A 13,536-nucleotide genomic window follows, 5' to 3' on the forward strand; every position below is an offset into this window, starting at 1 on the left:
TTTCATCACACTGCTCAGCACAGTACACAATTTACAACTTATGAGCTGAGGGAGTTTCCATTGTGGTGCAGCAGAAACTAGGAACCATGAGGTTGCGGGTTCGATTCCTGGCCTCACTCCACGGGTGAAGGATCCAGTGTTGTCGTGAGCTGTGGTGTAAGTCGAAGACGTGGCTCAGATCGTGCACTGCTGTGGCTGTGGCAGAGGCCGGCAGCTGTAGCTGCAATTTGATGCCTAGCCCGGGAACCTCCATATGCCAAGGGTGCGGGCCTAAAAAGCAAAAACAAACAAACAAGAAAACAAAACCAAAAAAAGTATGAGCTGGTATTTCTGGAGTTTTTCATTTACTTTTTTTGGAGCATGGCTTGTCGCAGGTAACTGAAACCCCAGAAGGCAAACCTACTGATAAGCGGGTACTATTGTTTTCCAAGCCGGTAGGCAGATCCTGGAGCCCTTGGCAGCTGCTTCTTCATGCGAAGGGCCCCACGAGTAACGAGTAACGGCCTTTCTTTTTTAAGCCACCGCAGGGTTTACCTTGGATACTTCTTTAAGGACCAGTGGGTTTTTCTTACACGGTTTTTCCAAATAAACCCCCATCATTTTTGCCTCCCCTTCCACATCTGATCTCTAGGCATGGACTCGGCACTCTGCAAAGCCACCTGCTTTCCCAAGACAAAGGACGGCAGGTGTGAGTGCCTCTGCAAGGGTCGGAGGGAGAGATCAAGGGGACCCCAGCGACTGGGTCCCCCTGGGAAGGCCTTGACAGTGCCCTGGCAGCGCTCAGCTCCCGTATGACATCCCCCGCCCCTGTCCTCAGGGGCGGCCACAGGCGGGACTGAAGGCTCGTGGGCACGACCATGCTGTGGTGGACCAGGACATGTCACATGGCATTGGATTTTTAAGGACAATTAAAAGACGTGAAGCCTAGAGGTGTCAAGCTATCGCAAATCCCACTTTCTACAGAGTTTTGGTCAGGGCGGTTGGAGGCGGGAGCGCTTTGCTTCAGGAAGATGTTCAAGAGCTGGCACCACAGACCCTTCTCCTATCCGGCTCCTGAAGGACCGAGGGGAGGAGGTCTTCCACGGTGACTCGTTTCAGAAATCTAGAGTCTTTTTTTTTTTTTTTTTTTGTCTTTTTGCCATTTCTTGGGCCGCTCCCGTGGCATATGGAGGTTCCCAGGCTAGGGGTCCAATCAGAGCCGTAGCCACCAGCCTATGCCAGAGCCACAGCAACGCAGTATCCAAGCTGCGTCTGCGACCTACACCACAGCTCACGGCAACGCCTGATCCTTAACCCACTGAGCAAGGGCAAGGACCGAACCCGCAACCTCATGGTTCCTAGTCGGATTCGTTAACGATGGAGCCACGACCCACGACGGGAACTCCTTTTTTTTTTTTTTTTTTTGTCTTAGAGTCTTGTTTCTTCTCAGCTGACCTGGCCCACACGCCTCGCCTTTCTCCCATCGGGTCCCCGGGGTCCTGGGGACAGCAGTCCCCTCTCTGCCCTGAGGCTGGGTTAGAAGGTCTCCAGGCCCCTGCAGACTGCAGGAAGGAAGCCGTGCAGCTTCCCTTGACCTGTCCTCAGAGACTTACACTTGGACCCACTCACCACGTGTGCTCCCTGTGGAAGCCACAGAACCTGGCTTCCAGTTCCCACAGGCCACTGGTTTCAAGGAGGCGAAGCGGGATGCGGACACAGGTCCTGAGAGGGCGAGGGCGGTCAGGCGCCGGCCCGTCCCGAGGGGCTCGCAGGCGTAGATGCTCTCGGACCACGTACCCCTCTACTAGAGCGGGATAAACAAGGGCCATCCAACTTTAGGTGACTTTCCAAGCTTCTCCTCATGCTTTACACACATTAGGTAACTTCCTCGTACAACCCCGACTCGTGTGAGGTGCCCGCAGCAGTCAGACTCGGCGACAGGAAGAGGAGGGCTGGCTGCCTGGGGCTGGCGTGGGGACATGGGGAGGCAGCCACAGTTCACTTTCTATCTTGCAAGATGATGGTGGCGGTGGGTGTGCGACATTGTGAATCCACCTAATGCCACCGAACTGTACACTTTTTTTTGTCTTTTTTTAAGGGCCGCACTCCTGGCATATGGAAGTTGCCAGGCTAGGGGTCCAATGGGAGCTGTAGCTGCCGGCCTGGACCACGGCCACAGTAATGCGGGATCCGAGCCGCGTCTTTTTGACCTACACCACAGCTCAGGGCAATGCCGGATCCTTAACCCACGGAGCAAGGCCAGGGATTGAACCTGCAACCTCATGGTTCCTAGTTGGGATTGTCACTGGTGAGCCACGACAGGCACTCCTGAACGCTTTAAAGTGGTCAAAATGGTAAGAGAAATTTTACCGCAGTTTAAGGAAAAAACTAATTTTAAAAGATGTTCGAAAGGAGGTGGACAAACTGGGGCTCTCCCGTATGGCTGGTAAAATGCAAAACGGGGCAGCCGCCGTGGTAAATAGTTTGGTGTTTCCTCAAAAAGCTAAACATCGAGTCACCGTGAGACCAGCGCACCCACTCCTAGCTGGACACCTGAGAGCGCTGAAAATAGCTTCACGCAAAAACCCGTATGTCAATGTCCACAACAGAGTTATTCCTAAAAGTCAAAACGCAGACGGAGGCAGCCAGATTCCACGTCCACGAACCGTCCAGAACGGGCTAATCCACAGAGACAGGAAGGAGCTTATTGGTTGTCAGGGGCTTTGGGGAAAAAGGACTTGGGAGTGACTGTTGATGGACAGAGTATTTCTTTTGGGGGGGGATGAAGACATTCTGGAATTAGATGGTGGCGGCGGTTGGACAACCTTGGGGATCTACCCAAACCCAGCGAATTGTACACCTTAAAAGGGTGAATTACAGCTCAATGAAAAATGGAATGAACAAATTCTATCTGTGATACTCACAAACTTGACTGCACTCAGTCTGGTTCAGGCTCTTGGCACTGCAAAACTTGCGTAGTTCAAAGTTATAACATAAGTTGGAGAAAGCCATGCCCAGGCAGTGGCCTGGAAGCCGTAGGAACGTGTGGTCCAAGGACTCTGAGACGACCGTGTAGCCTAGATCTGTGAGGGGAGAGAGAAAAAAAAAATCACTAACTCTTCTTTCAGGAAGAAGAGGGCACTCCCACAGCAACTCCCCGGACCCTCTGTTTATCCTATTCAAAGGATCTGTCCCCTCTCTCTGTTGCTCTATCTGCCACTGAAGGTCACACTCCCGGGCCCGAGACCAGAAATCGAGTTCCCCCTGATGCCCAGTGCCCCCTCTGCCTCTGAGGCCACCCAACCTTCACGCCTGAAGGAGTTTTCTTTTGCGGTGCTTCTTGAACCTGTCATTTTGCTTTTATTTCAATTTATGCAGATAAAGGAGACAGAGCTTGGTGCACTTGGGAAATCGAGAGCGTGGCTGCAAAGTTCCCGTCGTGGCGCAGCAGAGACCAAACGGACTAGGAATCAAGAGGATGTGGGCTTGATCTCTGGCCTTGCTCAGGGAATCAGGGATCTGTGTTGCCATGAGCTGTGGAGTCCTCCTGGAGATGCATGCCTGGGACACCGACACTTTTTCTGCCGAGAAGAGCCTCGTCAGGCCTCGGGCAGACAAACACTTTTTTTCGGGCTGCACCTGTGGCACGTGGGGGTTCTCGGGCCAGGGACTGAACCCATGCCACAGCAGTAACAACCCGGGGTGAGGCCCTTAACTTCTAGGCCACCAGGGAAGGCCCAGACATACGCTTTTGTGGGCACGACTTCTGTGGCTGCTGGCAGGAGCGTGAACGCTGCGTGATGTGTAGGCACGACAGTCCTCACCTTTTTCACTTGTGACGGTGACGAGAACAAGGGAGCCAGTGCTCGAGAGAGAAGGTGAGCGTGACAATGAGCTCAGCACAGGTGCTCCCCGGGTGGTCGAAGCAGAAGCTGCTCAAGCAGATGGAGGGGATGGGAGCCCAGGCACAAAGCATTAGCATCAAGGTAACAGCTGGGACGCTTTCCTGCTGTATAAATGCCTCTTCCTTGTAGCACAAAAACACCACCTTGGGGGAGAGGGGCAGAATTAGGAGACATCTGTTTTAAGCACTAGAGAAAGGATAAGATCATTTTAAGTTTAAAATCAGGTAGGAGTTCCCAATGTGGCTCAGTGGAAACAAATCCGACCAGGAACCATGAGGTTGCGGGTTCGAGCTCTGGCCTCGCTCAGAGGGTTAAGGATCTAGCGTTGCTGTGGCCATGGCATAGGCCGGCAGCTGTAGCTCTGATTGGATCCCAGTCTGGGAACTTTCGTATGTCTTGGGTGCGGCCCTAAAAAGAAAAATAAAATAAAATAAAATCAGTTAAATAATGTGTTAGCAGTACTCCACAGGCAGCTCCCTCCACTTGCTTGTCCAGCAGTGCAGAGATAGCTGGCTCTGCCCCTGGCAGCCAGTGCAGGGAGGTCAGGGGCTCAGAGACGTCTACAAAACACACAGGCGGGAAAAAGGAGGACGTGTGTGACCTGTTCTTCGCAAATGAAGCAGGGACCCTGGAGCCCCACAGCTCAGTCACCACCCAAGACTTGCCCCCTCAGGTCCCTGGGAGCGATTTCTGGACTAGAAACCCGTGTCCCCAGGGCACTGTCTTTTACCAGCTTGTCACAGCAGTTCTGGGGAAGCCACAGCTAAGAGACCCTAAAGCAGGCCCCTCTGAGCCTCCTGATGCTGGAGCAATAAAGGTGCTTTCACATCGGCTGCCAATAGGGGACGGAGCTGCCGGCCAGGCTTCAGCTTGAGTTCTGCTTCTTTGCGGGGGCCCAGGGCCAGCCCCCCCCCACCGCCCACCCCGTGCGGTGTAGGGGAAGGGCCCCAGCACCACGCGGCTCATCAGCAGCAGCAGAGTGGCGACGAGGAAGGACAGGAGGTCCCACAGCAGCGCGGAGAGCCAGAATGTAGCCACGTACAGGCCACCGATGAACCGGACCTGCTGGAGGCGCCTCTCTTTGACCGTCAAGATGGAAACAGAGCTGGACAGGAAAGCCATTCCAAAGAGCAAGCTGAGGACGAGGACATGTCCTTTAGGGCCCCTGCAAAAGGTAGGATATGAGGCAGGAGGGAGCCCTTTAGGTAGAACTGTTCACAGCAAGCGCTGCCTAAAACAATTTGCCATTAAAACAAGAAGCCAAAGAAGCAGGAGGCGGTGGAGTGGGGAGAGCGGAGGTGGAGGAGGGGGGAGAGCGGAGGCGGCGGGCGCGGGGGAGGGGGGGAAAGAGCGGAGGGGGCGGCGGGGGGGGGAGAGCGGAGGCGGGGGGGGGGGGAGCGGAGGCGGAGGAGGGGGGAGGGAGTGCGGAGGCGGCGGGAGCTGCGCGTACTCATACAGGGTGTTCGCCGGTGTGTCCGTGTGGGGCCCGTCTCGGAAGCCCCGGCCCCGGCCAGCAGCTTGAGGAGGACATTGTCCAGCAGGGCCGGCGCCGCGGCGGGGGGAGCGGTCCGCCTGGTGGTTGAACAGCTCCGTCGCGGTCGATCGCGGGCTCCCCCACGTCTTCGAAGGAAGCTGCCGCTGAGTAGTTCTGGTCGAAGACCTCAGGCTCCTCCTCTGACTTCTTCAGAAGGAATCCTTCCCGAGAACCTGGAAGGCACAGGCCGCCCGGGCGCCCCACCCCGCCCGGCGGCCCGCCTTTGGTATCCCCCAGACCCCTGCTCCTCCTGGGCATCCGTCGCCTCACCCACCGCCACCCACGCCCGGAGGTGGGCGCCTCCTGACCTGGCCGTGCCCTCAGGTCCACCCACACTGCCGCCTCCTGCCCGAGCCTGAGGGCCCTGTGGCCTCAAGCACGTTTTCCTTTCATTGCCTGAAGCAGCAGAAAACGAAGCCTCGCCATCTTTTGAGTGTCCTTGGGTTGCTGTCTACGCCCCTCCTGTTCAGGGTCAAAGCCCTGCCACCTCTGCCCGGCCTGGGCGGCTTCATGGAGCTCCGGCCTCCCCTCTGGCCCCTCGGGGCTTGTGTGAGGCCACGTCCCATCATTTCGCACCCTACCCCGCAACTCCAACTGCCTCCCTCTGCGCTCGGATAGAGCCGGCTCCTTCCCGCGGCCTTCAGCGTCCGACTGCTGTGCAAGCTCAGCTTCCCGTGTGCAAGCTCTAGCCAGGCCTGAAGACTCGCTGCTCCCACGCTCAGCAAGGCTCTTCTTGTGGTTTGGGATTGTCCTGGAGTTGCACTCCCCTGCTGTGGGTCACTTGCTATTCCTACCTTAGGCTCTGAACTCTGGGGCATCCTCTGGTGCCCCAAGGCTAAGTTATGTCTGTGTGACCACCATTCATTGTTCCTGCGCAGTGTAACTACTGTCAGGCAGCCATATGCTCTCGGGCTAGGAGGTCCCTAAGGCCTGGTAGCATTATTGTTCAACTCCTCACTGCCAGCAAACAGTGCCAAGTAAAATATATGACCCACCTAGAACTCTGGAATTTTTAGCTCTGGAAGGGGCCTTCAATCAGCACCACCACCACCGCCGCAGGGGTGCCATCAGTGAACTGTACCATCGGCTGAAAGTTACTGAGTGTTACACTGAGCGAAGGCCTTGACAGGCACTCCCTCGTGGGATCCTCCAGTGACGACGGGGGCAAGGGGTGTTATTCTCTCCATTTTGCAAATGAGGAAACCAAGGCTTGCAAAGGTTGGCCACTACAGTCCCAACCCGTTTGCTAGCCCGTAGTCTGCATTTGATCTCTTTACTTAAAAAAAAAAAAGTCCTTAACAATTTTAAGTAAAAATAATACATGAATATAATTTAAAAAACCAAATAATTATACAGAACTCATAATGAGAAATGGCAGTGCCGAGGCCTGCCCTTCACGCTCCCTGGTACCTGCTCACCAGAGGCAACCCCTCTGAGATGTTTTAGCTGGTGTTTCTCCAGCCTGCTGAGTGCTCCATGTCTCTACCGACATCCTCCCACAGCAGCGAAGACGGTTCTCTCATGACTCCCTTCACCCCCATGGCCTCCCCCCTCCCCGAGTTGTGTCATAAATTTGGTTTAATCAATAGGCGGTTTTGACGGTACTACGAAAAGTAAAATTTATCCCCAGCTGAACCAACTGGTATACCACGACATGTTTCTTTTTTGTACACCTTTCCACCTCTGAAGTGAACAACTGGCTCCTTTTCTCATTTGCTTCGTTTTCTTTGCATCAGTCACCACGTCCACACGCTCCCTTGATAGAAGTGTAAACCTCCTCTCCATACAGTCAAACATACGAGACAACTTACCAGTTTCATTTTTGGACATGCTTTAGCCCCCAGAAAGACACAACTTGGCCTCAATTCCACGAAGTCCACTCTTGCTGCCATTTGGGTTTTGAAAGACGTTTTTCTGAGATGTCAGGGAGCATCACGTGGCTGCACCACGAGGAGTGCCTCCTGCCCCGTTCTCCTGGGCCTGGTACGTACTTCGCAGCTTCGGAGGAATCTGCTTCTCAGCCTTAAGCATGTCTGCAAAATGTCCTGAAAGCTCAGGACCCAACCTGGAATTCGGAGAAATAAAGAGGGGAACCACAGTTTGACTATATGGTCTCAGGCTCAGCTCCCATGGGACACGTCCCACGTCCGCGGTGAAGGTGAGGAACGAGAAGCTGATTATAATGATCACCAGAGGCGCCAGGATCTGAATCGACAGCGTCGTCGTCCAAGAAAAAGTAGCCCTTTTCAAGAACATGGCGTAGAGCTGCTGGCAGAGAAGACCGAACTGCCGTAGAAAGAAAAGAGGACAACCCTTACCCTGGTCGTAGGTGGAAGCTGGCTTCTGTCCAGCTGCATATTCTCTCTCGGAGTATGTCTGACATTTTGATATGGTCAAAATTGCTTCAGATTAAAAGTCTCTGACCCAATTATTTGATTCACATTTAATGGCAGAAGGAGGCACAGATTGGAAGGAGCCTGGAAGAATGAGCCTAAACAGACACCAAATGTAAACACAATGCAATTGCTTTTTACCTGCCAGACTGGCAAAAAATTAAGTCGGTGAAGGTAGAGGAGAAATGCCATGGCTGGCACTTTAAGCTGGTACAGCTGTTTTGGAAAACGAATTAGCTGAATCAATAAAATTAGATATGTACGTGGCCTTTAACCTAGAAATTTCACTTTCAGGAAAGTACCCTTTAGACCACATGTATGGGCAACGCAGGACATGCACAAACGTGTCCCTGAGGCAGTGACAGTGACAGTCAGCATGTGTGGTGTACCCAGAGATCCCAAGTGCCAGTGCTGGGCCTAGAGGCAGGGACTACGCTGTCGCTCAGCCTTTCTGTGGCACCGCACTAGCTGGGATGGGCAGGGGGCCTTCAAGCCTCAGGTGCCAGTGTTCCTTGTTCCCCAAACACCCAAAAATCCATGAAAGTCTCTAGCAAGCACCCCCCCCCAAGTTTCCCCCGGTTGACGTGATGGAGGCTCCATTCCCCGCAAGCACTCAACAGAAGGCCCTGCCATCGACCTGTCTGAGGGGGTGCTCTGAGAAATACCTCCTGGGAAGTTTCCAGGGCTCTTTCCACAAGCAAAGCTAGGCCTGAGAGATCCATCCTGGAGGTTGGAGGAGAGCCTGCTACACAAGACAGGGGCCGGCCTAGGTGACCGCAAGACTCTTTCCAACTCAGAGGCTCCATGGATGGCAGCTTCCCCCCCATGTGGGATTCAAGACTATAAAACAGTGAGATTAATCTCTTTCCTGACCCACAAACACCAGTCTCTATTATTTTGCAGCATACCTCAGAGATAGCTCCATCAAGACTACTATACAAAATGCACATCAGTATTCTTTTTCAGCATTAAAAGAATGTTACAGGTTGTCCGCGTATTTCATAAGGATATGGTTTTGAAAATTTAAATTCCAGGTGGATGATTAAAAAAAAAATAAAGATTAAACATGCTTTCTGGCCAGCGGATGTAACGCTTTTACTCTTTCCTCTCCCTGGTGAAAGGAATGGCTCAGGGCTCTCCCATCATCCTCTCTGACACCTCCCTCCATTAAGCTGATCCTGGCCAGAAAACACCAGCCTCTGCCCTTAAACTGGAACAAAGAGCATGTGACTCCTGTAACCCAGCAGAGCCCATCTTATACGCCCACAATCTGCACATTTTTTTCGTAAGCCCCTATTAAAGGCTGATACACACTTCTTAATGGAATATTATTATGAGTCCAAGAATGCAATAAAAATCTGCTTTCTGGCATGCATTGGAAATATTTGCTTACTCCAGTGTTTGGTTGGATGGGCACAGACTGCCTTGAGAAGAGCCTTGAATGAAGATATTTAATTCTTTTTTTTTTTTTTTTTTTGTCTTTTTGCCATTTCTTGGGCTGCTCCCGCAGCATACGGAGGTTCCCAGGCTAGGGGTGGAATCGGAGCCATAGCCACCAACCTACACCACAGCCACAGCAATGAGGGATCTGAGCCACATCTGCAACCTACACCACAGCTCATGGCAATGCCAGATCCTGAACCCACTGAGCAAGGCCAGGGATTGAACCCGCAACCTCGTAGTTCCTAGTCGGATTCGTTAACCACTGCACCACGACAGGAACTCCGTGAAGACGTTTAATTCTGTTCTCAGGAACTCTGCTGGCCAGCAGGTGAGAATGGGAGGAAGGAAGCTTGATGACTTGCATATCTAGACTAGAATCTACCATCTTACTAACCCTAAACCAAACAAAAAATAAAAAATAAATAAAAATTCTCAAAATCACAACATCTTATCTGATTTGGATCTAAAAAATGAAAGTCATGTAATATCCGAAAAATAAATGTTAGGACAAGAATAATGAGGGAAAAAAGAGCTGCATTAAGATTATATACTATTGGAGTTCCCATTGTGGGGCAGTAGTTAACGAATCCGACTAGGAACCATGAGGTTGCGGGTTCGATCCCTGGCCTTGCTCAGTGGGTTAAGGATCCAGCGTTGCCGTGATTCCTTTAAATTCCAGGTGGATGATTAAAAAAAAAAAAAAAAAGATTAAACATGATTTCTGGCCAGCGGATGTAACGCTTGTAGGTTGCAGACATGGCTTGGATCTGACATTGCTGTGGCTGTGGTGTAGGTCGCCAGCTGCAGCTCCGATTAGACCCCTAGCCTGGGAACCTCCATATGCCATGGGTTTGGCCCTAAAACGCAAAAAAAAAAAAAAAAAAGATCATATACTGCTAGCAAGTATATACTGGCTAGGAATAGGCACTCAGAACTGAATTAACTGACCAATAGCTTCTGCAAATAACTGAGGCAACATTAGCATAAACAGATTTCATTGTTTTCCTTAAAAGATAACACACATAAATTAAAACAGAAATAAAATATCACTTAATTCTATTTTATGAGCAAAACTGTAGATTATAAACTGCAGCACAGCTGATACTCCAGGGCAGGGGTTGGTAAACTATGGCGAGTGGGCCAAATCCAGCCCAAGGATTTGTCTTTGTATGGCTCAGAGCTCAGAAAGGATTTTACGGTTTTTTTGTATTTTTTTAAGGGGCATACCTGTGGCATATGGAGGTTCCCAGGCTAGGGGTCAAATCGGAGCTAACAACTGCCTGCTTACTCCACAGCCACAGCAATGCGGGATTTGAGCCGCGTCTGCCACCTACACCAGAGCTCACAGCAATGCTGGATCCTTAACCCACTGAGCAAGGCCAGGGATGGAACCTGCACCCTCATGGATAGTTGTTCGGCTCATTACTGCTGAGGCACAACAGGAATTTCCTGGTTTTGCATTTTTATATGGTTACATGGTTATAACCAAGTGCCTACATAATATCCTTGATGATGCTAAGTCTACATAGCCTAAACTATTTACTATCTCGCCGTTTAAGAAAAAAATTGCTGAACCCCGTTTAAGGCAAAAAGATGTATTTATTATTGGCAGCTGCTAGTCTTCGAGCTAGTTATTCTACCTCTGGGAATTTGTCACAACAAAATAATTCAATAAACTGTAGCTTATTTTCCCTCTAGTACAGTTTTGCAAAAGACTGTATTCATTGTTTTTTGTTGCTGAGACATAGGATCTGAGCTGTATCTGTGACCTACACCACAGCTCAAGGCAGTGCTGGATCCTTAACCCACTGAGCAAGGCCAGGGATCTTATGGATACTAGTTGGTTTCTCAACCCCATCAGCCACAATAGGAACTCAAAAATTTAGCATCTTAAAAACAACAGTAAATGGATATTTAGGTTGTTTCCATGTCTCGGCTATTGTGAATAGTGCTGGAAGGAACATACGGGTATCTGCATCTTTTTCAATGAAAGTTTTGTACGGATATATATGCCTAAGAGTGAGACTGCTGGGTCATGTGGTAGTTCTCTATTTAGTTTTCTAAGGAATCTCCATACTATTTTCCATAGTGGTTGTACCAGTTTACATTCCCACCAACAGTGCAGGAGGGTGCCCTACAGATGAATGGATTAAGAAGATGTAGTATATATACGCAATGGAATACTACTCAGCCATAACAAAGAACAAACTAATGCCATTTGCAGCAACATGGATGGAACTAGAGACTCTCGTACTAAGTGAAGTAAGTCAGAAGGAGAAAGACAAATACCGTATGATATCACTTATATCTGGAATCTAATACATGGCACAAACAAACCTTTCTATAGAAAATAAATAAACTCATGGACTTGGAGAACAGACTTGTAGTTGCCAAGGGGGACAGGGAGGGAGTGGGATGGACTGGGAATTTGGGGTTAGTAGATGCAAACTATTGCCTTTGGAGTGGATGAGCAATGAGATCCTGCTGTATAGCACTGGGTGCTATACCTAGTCACTTGTGATGGAACACAGTGGAGGGTGATATGAGAAAAAGAATATATATACATGTATGACTGGTCACTTTGCCATACAGTGGAAACTGGCAGAACACTGTAAATCAACTATAGTGGAAAAATAAAAATCATAAAAAAACCCAGTGGTAAGCACTTGTTATCTCACATGGTTTCTGGGGGTCAGGGATCAGGGAGTGGCTCAGCTGGGTGGGTCTGTCTCAGGGTCTCTCATGAGGTTGCAGTCAAGCTACCAGTCAGGCTGCCATCGTCTGAAGGCTGGACTTCAGCAGAAGGATCAACTTCCAGGACGGTGCCCTTATATGGTAGTGGGCAGGAGGCAGTGGCGTGCAGGTTGCTGAATTTAGTCCTGACAAGAGCACTAGTTGATGGTTTTTGTTTTTTTTTCTTTTGTCTTTTCTAGGGCAGCACCTGTGGCATATGGAGGTTCCCAGGCTAGGGGTCTAATCGGAGCTGTAGCCACCAGCCGATGCCACAGCCACAGCAATGTGGGATCCGAGCCATGCCTGCAACCTACACCACAGCTCACGGCAATGCTGGATCCTTAACCCATTGAGTGAGGCCAGGGATTGAACCCGCAACCTCATGGTTCCTAGTTGGATTTGTTAACCACTGAGCCAGGACGGGAACTCCTGGTTGATGTTGTAATTAACATCAACAATTAAGGTAAAAGTGAAACGACAAAGATGCAGAACTTCATTCATTCACCCATGAGGTTAGGAACCTTTTTGGTGGATTGAATGACACTCTTTTAATACCGGAAGAATATATCCTCAAATTCTATTTTTAATGAAATTGTTTCAGATATGACATGCTTTTAAGCTTAATTTACATCATTAACATTTTTCGGTCATTATTCTTTAATCTAGACAATCAACAAAACAAATTAAATCCCAACTTTTATTTATTTATTTATTTATTTATGTATTGCTTTTTAGGGCTGCACCTTAGGCATATGGAACTTCCCAGGCTAGGGGTCAAATTGGAGCTACAGTGGCCTGCCTACACCACAGCCACAGCAACGTGGGATCTGAGCCACAGCTCACTTCAACGCTGGATCCCTGATCCACCTAGCAAGGCCAGGGATCGAACCTACATCCTCATGGTTCCTAGTCGGATGTGTTTCCGCTTCGCCAGGACGGGAACTCCAAAAAGGACTGGAACTTCTGATCACCTTCGCCCCATTCTCCCAACCCTACCTCCAACTTTTGGCAATCACGAATCTACTGTTTCTCTGAGTTTTGTTTGTTTTAGATTCCACACATAAGTGAGATCATACGGTGTTTGTCTTCCTCTCTCGACTTATTTCACTGAACGTAATGCCCTGAAGGCCCGTCCATGCTCTTGCAAATGGCAGGATTCCTCTTTTTTTTCTTAATGGAGGAACCACATTTCCTTCCTCCATTCATTTGCTGATGGAAACCTAGGCTGTTCCCACAGCTTGGCCATTGTAAATGAGGCTGCTATGAATATGGGGGTGCATATATCTCTCTGAGGCCGTGATTCCACTTCTTTCGTAGATTTACCCATAATTGGAATTGCTGGATCAGATGGTAGTTCTGTTTTTAATTTTTAAAATTTTGATGTAGTTCTACTTGTGAATTTTTGCTTCTGTTGCTTGTACTAATCTCTACCCTTGATTTCACAAGCTGGACCTAGTGACTAACTTCTAATGAACAGGATATAGCAAAAGGGATAAAATCTCACTTCCAAGAATAGGTTACAAAACGACTATCGCTTCTGTCTTGGTCA

General features: G+C 49.9%; 2 long non-coding RNA genes across 3 annotated transcripts; one reads left to right on the forward strand and one right to left on the reverse strand.

The window, feature by feature from the left end:
- LOC102160363 lies at positions 1,141 to 5,533 on the reverse strand. Of its 2 annotated transcripts, none has more exons than XR_298209.3 (4): positions 5,341 to 5,533; positions 4,927 to 5,049; positions 3,804 to 4,027; positions 1,141 to 3,062 (listed from the first exon to the last, which is right to left on the reverse strand). It is a non-coding gene; the product is annotated as an uncharacterized LOC102160363 (long non-coding RNA). The 2 variants fall into 2 exon arrangements; XR_001303298.2 differs by having other exon boundaries at positions 2,232 to 3,062; positions 5,335 to 5,431.
- LOC106507370 lies at positions 4,273 to 8,885 on the forward strand. Its single transcript, XR_001303300.2, has 2 exons — positions 4,273 to 5,058; positions 5,426 to 8,885. It is a non-coding gene; the product is annotated as an uncharacterized LOC106507370 (long non-coding RNA).

This window comes from Sus scrofa, chromosome 3, assembly GCF_000003025.6.
Source record: "Sus scrofa isolate TJ Tabasco breed Duroc chromosome 3, Sscrofa11.1, whole genome shotgun sequence".
Lineage (NCBI taxonomy): Eukaryota > Metazoa > Chordata > Mammalia > Artiodactyla > Suidae > Sus > Sus scrofa.